This window comes from Mus caroli, chromosome 13, assembly GCF_900094665.2.
Source record: "Mus caroli chromosome 13, CAROLI_EIJ_v1.1, whole genome shotgun sequence".
NCBI lineage: Eukaryota > Metazoa > Chordata > Mammalia > Rodentia > Muridae > Mus > Mus caroli.
In genome coordinates, this window is record NC_034582.1 from 20,830,752 (window position 1) to 20,841,335 (window position 10,584).

Sequence of the window (10,584 nt, forward strand, 5' to 3'; positions counted from 1 at the left end):
TCTCTCTCTCTCTCTCTCTCTCTCTCTCTCTCTCTCTGTGTGTGTGTGTGTGTGTGTGTACGTACACTGCACTCCTGTAAGATCCCTAGGAGGATCTTACATGAATATGGAGGTGTTGGCTCTCCTGGAACTAGAGTTTTGAACTTCCATGTGAGTTGTGGGAACTGAACCTGGGTCCTCTGCAAGAGCAACAAGTGATTTTAAACTCTGAGCTATCTCTGCAGCTACCTCATGTCCAGCTTTTTAAATGTGGTTGTTAGGGATTGAATTCAGGTCCTTATGCTTGTACTGCAATACTTTGCAAACTGAACTACCTTTTCATCCTTCTTCCCTCCCTGCCTCTCCCCATCTCTCTTTTCCTCCCTTTTTCTCCAGAATAGTCTACACTGGCCTTGATCTTTCAGCAATTCTTCTGCCTCAGTCTCCTGAGTGCTCAGACTGTAGGTATAAGCCACATGGCTAGCAAGCTTTTGTTCTTCATGGTCCTGTGGCTGGCTGCATAGCTCATGGGATGCATTTGCTGACTGGCGAATCTGACCACGGGTGAAACTTTGGGCAATCTTTTCGTGCTTACTGTGGAATAATTGTCTAGAGATAGGAGAATTCTCCAGGTGCTAGTTAAATGCCTCCAGAAGGCCTGGGGGCACTGGTGACTCCCTCCAAGGAGTTCTGTAGTTTACAAGTGACCTGTCAGTCAAAGGCCCTCATTAAGTAGATGCTACAGAATGGGATCTCCCAGAGGCTCTTAGTGAAGAAGGGTACCGTAAGGCAGGAGTAATAATGTTTCTTGAATTTAGGTTGAATTTTGCTTCTTGAAGACCTCAGTGATAGTTAAGATCATTTCTAATGTGTCTCTTTAGTTATTACTACAAGCCATTCATTTTATATATCTTTTAATTTTTTGTTGTATATATGTTTGTGTTTGTATATTTGTATGTATGCATACATGTGTGTGTGTGTGTATGTATGTATGTATGTATGTGTCTACATGCATGCGTGTGCCTAAGGAAGCTAGAAGGTAACATTGGGTGTCTTATTTTTTTGAGACAGGCTTTTTCCCTGGCCTGGAGCTTATTGTAGAGGCTAGATTGGTTATTTAGCAAGTCCTAGAGACCCCTCCTGTCTCATTCTTGTGTGTCAGGCTTCCACACTTTTAGGCTTTAGGTAAAATAGGTCAAACATATTTCTTTTTTTAAAAAAGATTTATTACATATATATATATATATATATATATATATATATATATATATATATACTGTAGCTGTCTTCAGCTACAGAACACACCAGAAGAGGACATCATATCTCATTACAGATGGTTGTGAGCCACCATGTGATTGCTGGGAATTGAACTCAGGACTTCTGGAAGAGCAGTCAGTGCTCTTAACCACTGAGCAATCTCTCCAGCCCCAGTCAAACATGTTTCACCGAGCTCTTGCTCACATATGTAAAGGATACATGCATCCCATCAGCATTCCCCAAGTCCCCCTAATTATTCTTGAGCTTGCACAGCTTTGCATGCCCCTTATTCTGGACTCTGCTGCCTTTGAACAATCTACTGCTTGTGAAACTAGGTACCAACGCCTGGACATTGTTATCTTGGAAGTGATGCTGTCTCCTGACTGGTGCCACGTCAGTCTTTAGGGATCAGAGCAAAGTGCCAAGGTGACTCAGCTCCCTGCAATGGAAGGTCCTGCTCCCTTTTCAACGTTATATTCTACACAACTACTACGGAGCAGCTTTGTCTATTGCATTGGAGAATTTGTACTGAATGTTTAACTCAAGTTGTGCTCATAGCATCCACATCTCCATGATGTCACAGAGACTGGAAGCTTATGACAGAGGTGCCTTCTCCCATGACCAAGCCTGTCACTCTTACCCACTCTTACTTCAGGTGCGGAGCCTGTTTCTTCAGAAGATGCCCAAGTTTTCCATTAAAGTTCACTTCCCACAAACGTGGGGCACAAGCCTTTAATCACAGCATTCTAGAGTCAGGACAGGCAGATCTATGTGAGCTTTAGGGTCAGCCTGGACTGCATAGTGACGCCTAAGCCAGCTATCTCAAAACCAATAAGACCCCAAAATACCGCTGTTCTGTTTACCTAACAGCCTTGGAGACCCACTGAGATCTGTGTGGATTTCTGGAGTAGATCCAGCTGAGACACAGCCCTTCCTTCCTCTTCTCCTCTTCCCCCTTTTCCTCCCTCACTTCCTTTTCGCTCCTTGTCTATCTCCTCCGATGTACACAGTCATTCATTTGCTGAGCACCGTTGCCCCATCACTTGGCCTCACTCTCATCCTGAACGGTGGTCCGACAAGCTATTAGAACTGTATAAAATGTCTTCCTGGGAGGGAGACAGGTTCCTGGCACTGCTGGTGCCATTTCCCTCTCTCAGCATAGGAATTCAAAGAAATTCCCATTTCTTTGGGGTTCACTGTTTCAATAGTCTGGTAGTCAGATTAAGGGACACAAATGTCTCTCTAAATTATTTTCATCCAGACCTTTACAATGCAAATGTTATTTTCTCTGTGTGCCAGGCTGTAATGCCAGGCTTCTGTCTAACTAGAATTTCTGCTCTCTCATCTGAGTGGAGCCCTTGTTTACCTTATCAGAAAGGCCTTCCTCACTGCCCCACGTCAACTTGGCCTTCTATTTCACCTTCAGTCTCACTCGGGACCCAGAATATGGGCTAGGTTCTGGGTGTCCCTGGGTCTGTTTGTGCTGTCCAATGTTGCCACAGTGAATAAATATCCCCTTTAACCTTCCACTAGTCACTTGGCTCTTTTAAGTAGCTTGTTGAGGACTAATACCTGCATCTGGTTTGGGCACAGGCTATACTCCCAAGTTGGATAACAATATGGTGTATCCTAATGTACCTCTGAGAGGTCCCTTAGCTCCCAGTAATGCAAGAAACAATGTTTCACACTCAACCCAGCCCTGTTGGCTCGCTCCAGTCATCCAGATGTTACGCCAGCCCCCACCTTGCCTTGGACTCCCCGATGAGTGATGAGTGACTGTCTCCCGTGACTTCATCTATGGGGCTCCTCCATGGACTGCACTTGAGGCACAGTCACATCTCCAGGTCACCACATTCTCTAATGGGGCCTCTGGGCATATGGTTCACAGGGTTTCTAAACCTATTCCGTGGGGAAGCAGGCTTCAGGGAAATCCCAGCCCAGATGGAGAAGCACAGGGAAGAGTGCCCTGGGAAGCCCCAGTCTCCCATTCCCAGTAACTCCAGACTCCAGGGCGTTAGCTCTAGCAGATAAGGAGTGGTATTTATGTTGCCAAGGGGCAGCTCTGATAGAGCAGGAATGTTTCTTCAAGATGGCCGTGGAACCCAGGGACTCTGGAACCCCGGGGGGTCTGGGGTTCCCTTTCCTTAGAGGGGTGGTTAATTGCCCTGAGCTGGGGCTCCTTTCTCAGCAGCCCAGCCACTTTCTCGGTTTTCAAGATGCTTGCTGATAGGGTGCTGCCATCCCTGGCCTATCTGCTTTCGGCTATTACTGAGGTACACCTTCGGTAACAGTTTTACTCCTGCTTCTCTAAGATTTTTGTCCTAACTGAATATTGAATTTGATCTACAACTTTTGAAATAATCATATGACTTTTCTTCTTTAATCTATAACATAGGCAATTCAGTTATTTTTTCTAATGTCAAAATAACTTCACCTTCACGGCATAAATACAATTTAGTTATGTTGTATAATCTTGGTTTTTGCTTAATATTTAGATTAGAATGTTTATATTTTTACATACCATTTTTTCTTTGTTCTTGCCAGATTTTTATATAAGGGCTATACTAGATTCAGAAAGAATTAGTATTAGATTGAAATTATAGTTTATAATTTATAAATGGTTGGCAGAACTCACCAGTCAAACAGTTGAGTCTTGCTTTTGTTTTATTTAGGTTTGAGAGTTTCTGTGTTTTACGGAACACTCTCATCCTTTTCAAGTTTATTAGCATAGGCATTCCACAGTGTAAATTTTAATCTTAAAGTCTGAGGCAGCTATAATGTGTTGCTGTATCTTCCCTGTTCTCACCATTGTTCTTGACGCCATTTTTTTTTTAACTTTTGTTTTTTAGGATACGATCTTACTCTGTAGTTCAGTCTAACATTGTACTTGGGGCAATCCTGCTGCCTCAGCCTTCTGAGTGCTGGGATTACTGGCTTGAGCCATCATTCCTGACATTACTTTACAATTCTTTACATTTAGTAAATTTCAGCATGAAGTTTATGTAGCAAATATTCCAAGAGACAGCTCTCAGCTTTGCTGACCATATCCATGCTATAGCTTCCCCTTTTATTCATTTTAAATATTATTGTTATTAATTATTTCATGCCAAAGATGTGGCTCGGTAGGTAAATGAACTTGCCATAGAAGCCTAGCAGCCTGAGTTCATCCCCAGATTCCACTGTGGAGGCAAAGCAGTAGCTTCCAAAAGCCTTCTGCCCTCCATCCGTACACTGCATGTGCACAGTGGCGCTTACATACAGATCATACACAAACAACAACAATAAGGTAAAATTTAAAATTATCTGTATGTGTGTATGCGTGTGGTGTCAAAGAGTGGGCTTTTAAGTGATGGTGTACGTGTGGAGGTCAGAGGCCAACTCTCAGGAATCAGTTCTGTTTTCCTCCTGGGGTCAGAATCCAGGTTTTCAGGTTTGCTTGGCAAGGGCTTGGCCCACTGGGCTGTCTCTCCAGTCACAATTTCTGCTTTGTAAATAGCAGTTTCCTTTTATTTCCTAAAGTTTACTTTGACACTGGTTTTCCAAGTTAAGATGAAATTCTGTTTGGTTTGTGTTGCTTCTCCAGGTTATCTGCCTCAGCAGTTGGAAAACTGGGCCTCCAATTTTGAGAGCTCAAAGATATAGTTAATGAGATTCTATGGTTCTGGGGGTTGATCGATGTGACTATGAACCATCGGGAATTCTGTAATCTCTGTGGTCCATTTCTGCCCTGATGTTAAAGGAGCCTTTCTCTTCCCTGTACAGGTTCTGTGAAGATGGTGCCACTTTTTGTTCTCCATCTTATTTACACTCCAATCTGACCTTCCTTAGGGGGGCTTCTTGGGCTCTCCCTGGTAGGTGGCCTAGACTTTCCTCAGTGCCTGCTTCTCTCCGTAGCCATCTGAATATCAGTCCCTGGTTCCAGGGCAGGGGCTGGAACAGAGCCTTAACCCTGACTTCAGGGTGTGCCAGCATTCTACAACTTCTGCTTTCACATGCTTTTTAGCTTTTCTGAATTCTTTCTGTTTCTTCCTAAATTGACAGAACATTTGATCAACTCATTAAAAAAAAAAAAATCCAGCATTTCTGATAATGTAAGAAGGCTGAGGCAGGCAAAGTGCCTCATTATGGTAACCCTAGCACTTGGGAGGCTGAGGCAGGGAGATTGCTAGGTGTCTGAGTTTAGCTACACAGTGAGTTCAAATCCAACCTGAGATATATCATGAGGCCCTGTTTCAAAGACAAAAAAACAAAACAAAACAAAAGCAAGATAAATACATAAATCAGCAAGCAAACAATGCTCTTGAATATTGCCGGAACACTTTTCTACTAACATTTTCCTTAAGAGACCGGTAAAAGCAGAGACATAAACTCCACTGTAGCATCACACACAGTGTTTGGGTGCACCACAGGAAAGGCTCTACTCCCCAGAATATACTCACCGTAGCTGGCTGTTAGGATGTTTGCTCAGTGCCGGCACTAACTGCTCGACTCAGTGCCATTTTCTACAACACAGAGAAGGCAGCAGCTGTCTGTACCCATTCTCCCAACTTCCTTCTCCGTCTCTAGACTCACCGTGAATGATGCATTCGCCAATCACAGGCAGGTCTTCACATGTGCTGGTCCCTCCACATGAGACTGTACATGTCTCAAAGAAAATAGTATAACTTATGGAACAATGGCTTTTGCTTTACATGGGTTTTGGAGATAAATACCTAAGGGTTTCTTTGGGGTTCACTTCAATATCCATGTATGACTTTACACAAAAAGATTTCTTGTTTTTAGGGATTGTGCTCATCAAAAATGGAGATAAATTTTCAAGTATTATTAGTAATTTTTTTTTTTTTTTTTAGAGAAAAGGTCTCAAGGATCTCATGTACGACCACCTTGAAGTAGTAGCCATTGAATAACTGAACTTTTGGTCCTTCTTCCTGAGTTCTGGGATTTCAGGAGTGCACCCTAATGCCTGGTTTATGTAGTGACGGGGAATCAAAGCCCAGAGCTCAGCCTTGCTAAACAAGCACTCTACCAACTGATCCACTTTCCTATCCCTTAAATTACTATTTTATTTTTATGTAGTGGTTTGCTTGCATGTAAGTATGTGTACCATGTGCCTTCCCGGCATCATGAGCATGCCTGGTGCCCACAGAGGCTCAGAGAAGGCATTGGAGGCCCTGGAACTAGAGTTACGGTTAGCCATGAGCTGCCATGTCAGTGGCCATGAGCTGCCATGTGGGTGCTGGTCACAGCTCATGCTCTCAGCTGTTGAGCCATCTCTCCAGCTCCAAGGCTGTGTTCAATTCCCAGGACCCACCTGGTGGCTCACAACTGCCTCTAACTCTAGTCCCAGGAGCTCGGACACCCTCTTCTGGCCTCCTTGGGCACTGGGTGCACATAATGCACTGACATACATGAAGACAGAACACTCATACACATAAAACAAATGAAAAAATAACCTTAATTCATTAATTTTATGATCATCTTATAGAACAAGCATTTCCCACTTAGCTCTAAGACTAAACAGATGTAAGAGAGGGGAAGAAGAAGGTGTAAATTTAGACAGAGTCTATGTTATTTGGCTGTATAGAAGAGATGAGGACACTATTTCTTAGAGCCAGCCACTGGGGTCCAGCCCAAGGCTTCATGCAAGCTGTCAATCTGAGCTATACCCCTATCCTATTAGGCACCTATACGTACATCCAAGGAGGCTGACAGGTGTCAGTAGCCTAGCACATTAAAGAAGAGTTTAGCTATTACCAGAACAGACAAGAAGTATCAGGGCCTGGCAGAAACAGCAGCCATTACCCATATCCCAGTGAATATCTGAGAAAATTGATCTGGAGCTATAATTCACTTGGTAGAATGCTTGCTTCCTGTGAGGGAGACCCTGGGCTTTAGTTTGGGATTAGAGAGATGGCTCAGCCATAAGAGAGCCTGCTGCTCTTCACAGGACCAGGGTTTGGTTCCCAGCACCTATGTCAGCCTACAACTCTTTGTAACTGTAGCTCCCAAACCAAAAGTTCTTGCTCCTTCAGAGGATGAGATGTGAGAAGCAGTTGCCAATGAGTGCCCTGGAAGGGCAAGCAAGGGATGAAGCTGGCTTCACATTTCATTCATGTCTCCACTGATCTGCATAAGCCTTAAAATTCTAGCTCAGTGGCTGAGCACTTGCCGTGCGCGCGCGCGTGTGTGTGTGTGTGTGTGTGTGTGTGTGTGTGTGTGTGTGTGTGTCAGTGGCTGAGCACTTGCTGTGTGTATGTGTGTGTGTGGGGGACAAGTTTGACCTCCAGTACCAAACAAAACCAAACCTCAATCCTGGGCAGGAGAGTTTTTCTGTGTGGTTGGTCCCATCTTCACACAGCTGGGCATTTTCTATTTGAAGCCATACTACTAATTTTAACAAATATAAACAAAACAAAACAAACAAAACCAGAAACCCAGTCTAGTGAAACCTTGTCTCAAAAACAAAAACAAAACCCCCCAAAACTCCCAAGTCACCCCAAACTTTCTAGTTATTGAATGCTTATTTGCCTGAAACTGTAATTTGTGGCATAAGAACATTTTCCAGTTTTTAACAGCTTATTTTCTTATTTTCTTTTATAATATATTTCCTATTCATTCACAAAATAAGTACTTTTCCTTACTTTCTAGGCACTGGAAAGATGCATGAATAAAGCAGGCATGGTCTTTTCCCTCAGGAAATTTACACATAAAGGTTTACACATAGGTTCATAATTAAACCTATCATTATACAAAGACACAATTACAGTTGCTAAAACGATGGAGGCACATATACAGTAATCCACGGGGGTGCTCATCCTGACTGGGGGAGTGACACGGAAATTATTTCCTGGGGCCATGATATTTAAGTAGAGGCTTGACACACTGGTTGGATGGAGCCAGATAAATGGACATAGGGAGAGGATGGGAGGCAGAAAGCACGGCCAACAGGGATGTTAAAGGAAGTGGAGATTCGAGCTTTGGATTGCAGAAGCATAGGGAGGGCCATCAGGAGGACGAGAAGGAGAGGTAGCAGGACAGGGTATCCCAAGCTGATGATTCCTGTTTTCACCCCAGGGAAAGGAAAGAAAACGCAGCTGCAGAGTGCAAGGCCTCAAACTCACAGCCACTCACTGCCTCAGCCTCCTAAGTGCAGGTGTTAAAGGCTGCTGTGGCGGCAGCAGCAGCATTTTTTAAAAAAGATTTATTTATTTACTTATTTATTTTATGTATGTGAGTACACTGTAGCTGTACAGATGGTTGTGAGCCTTCATGTGGTTGTTGGGAATTGAATTTTTAGGACCTCTGCTCACTCCAGTGGGTTTGGCCCTGCTTGCTCCGGCCCAAAGATTTATTGATTATTATACATAAGTACACTGTAGCTGACTTCAGACACACCAGAAGAGGGTGTCAGATCTCATTAGGGGGTGGTTGTGAGCCACCATGTGGTTGCTTGGATTTGAACTCAGGATCTTCGGCAGAGCAGTCAGTGCCCTTACCCACTGAACCATCTCACCAGCCCAGCAGCAGAATTTTAAGCTAGAAAGGGGGAAAGAACACCTTTGTTTTGCAGCAGTCTTTCAGACGGGCTGGCTGAGGAGAATGGAAAATAGATACCTTTTACACACTTAGGAGAAGTGAACTTTTCCTATGTCCCACACACAGCAGCATCCTTCCCAAGGGAGCAACTTCTAATTCTACTTTAGGGCATGTCAGATCTTTTTTGCTCACTATTGGGGTTTTGCAACACAAAAGCACTTCAGTACCAATTCAGCAAATGAAAGGAGCAGGGAGAGGGAGGGGGGGAGAGGGAGGGGGGGGAGAGGGAGGGGGAGAGAGGGAGAAGGGGAGAGAAGGGAGAGGAGGAGAGGAGGGAGAGGGGTTAAGTTACACAGACTTTTATTTTGTGCTGCAGTTGGCTGTTTCTCTGAGGCCACTAAATGTATAAGGACGAGCAATGTTCATGTTTCAGCTTTGAGCAAATGAGTAGAGGAGTCCACTTGTAGAGAAAGGGAAGGTCTTAGGATTTTATTGCTGTGAAGAGATACCATGACCATGGCAAGTCTTATAAAGGAAAACTTTTTTTTTTTTTTTTTGGTTTCTCTGTGTAGCCCTGGCTGTCCTGGAACTCACTCTGTAGACCAGGCTGGCCTCGAACTTAGAAATCCGCCTGCCTCTGCCTCCGGAGTGCTGGGATTAGAGGCGTGTGCCACCACGTCCCGAAGGAAAACTCTTGGTGCTAGCTACCAGTTCAGAGGTTTAGTCCATTACTGTCATGGAGGGAGCATGGCAGCATGCAGGCAGACATTGCTGGAAAAGATGCTGAGAATTCTACACCCAGATCTGTAGGCAGAAGGAAGAAAATGCTGAACTTCTGAGACCTCAAAGGCCACACGCCCTACTGACACACTTTCTCCAACAAAGCCACACCTACTCAGTCAAGGCCACACCTAATGGTGCCATTCTTTGAATGCCTATGGAAGCCCCTTTTATTCAAGCCTCCACAGGAAACAAAGAAAAAGAGAATATTTTTAAAAAATGTGTGCTGTGTTTTCATTGCTTTGTCCCAATACCTGACAAACAACTTAACGAAGGAGATCAACATATGGTAGCAGGTGGACCAAGGTGACAGGAGCAGTAGCAGCAGCTCCCCACCCCACAACTCACAAAGCAGGACATGGGAGGAAGGGAGAAGCCAGTGCTCAGTGGCTTTCTCTTGATACCCTTTTTATTCAGCCCAGGGAGGTGAAGATGGAGGTAAGCTTTTATTTAAGGCTCCATGATCAAGAGTGGACTCAGGAGATAAATCCAGCTGGTGACACCATCACAAAAGGCACGAAATACAGATGTGGGTGGCTTCACAGACTGGTGACTAGTGACCCACACCCAGAATGACTGTGATCTTCATTTAGTGCTCGGTTCCTTCAGTGGGAAGCTGTTTGAACAGTTTCATTCTGGGGGTGACTGGTGTGGGCAGCAGGGGGTTTACACTGTGGGAGGTCGGAGTGCTCAGCTGACTGTTCACAGTTCTTTTCCCCACCGACCTTTCACCTGTGTATACCCAGAGCCAGAAGTTCCCCTCTTACTCGCTGTGTTATTTAGTGTTCTTGGACCCTTTGAACGCTACCAACGTTCAAGGCACCATTACAGTTTATGATTTAACGAAAACATTTCTGTGGCCACTGATGTAGCTCAGTTGGTAGAGTGCTTGCCTAGTGTGCATGAAGCCCCCAGGCTTGATTTCCAGAAGCAGAGCACACCTACAGTTACAGTATTCAGGAGATGGAGGCAGGAGGACCAGAGGCTCACGATGATCCTGTGCTGTAGAGCAAGTTTGAGGCTAGCCTGAGC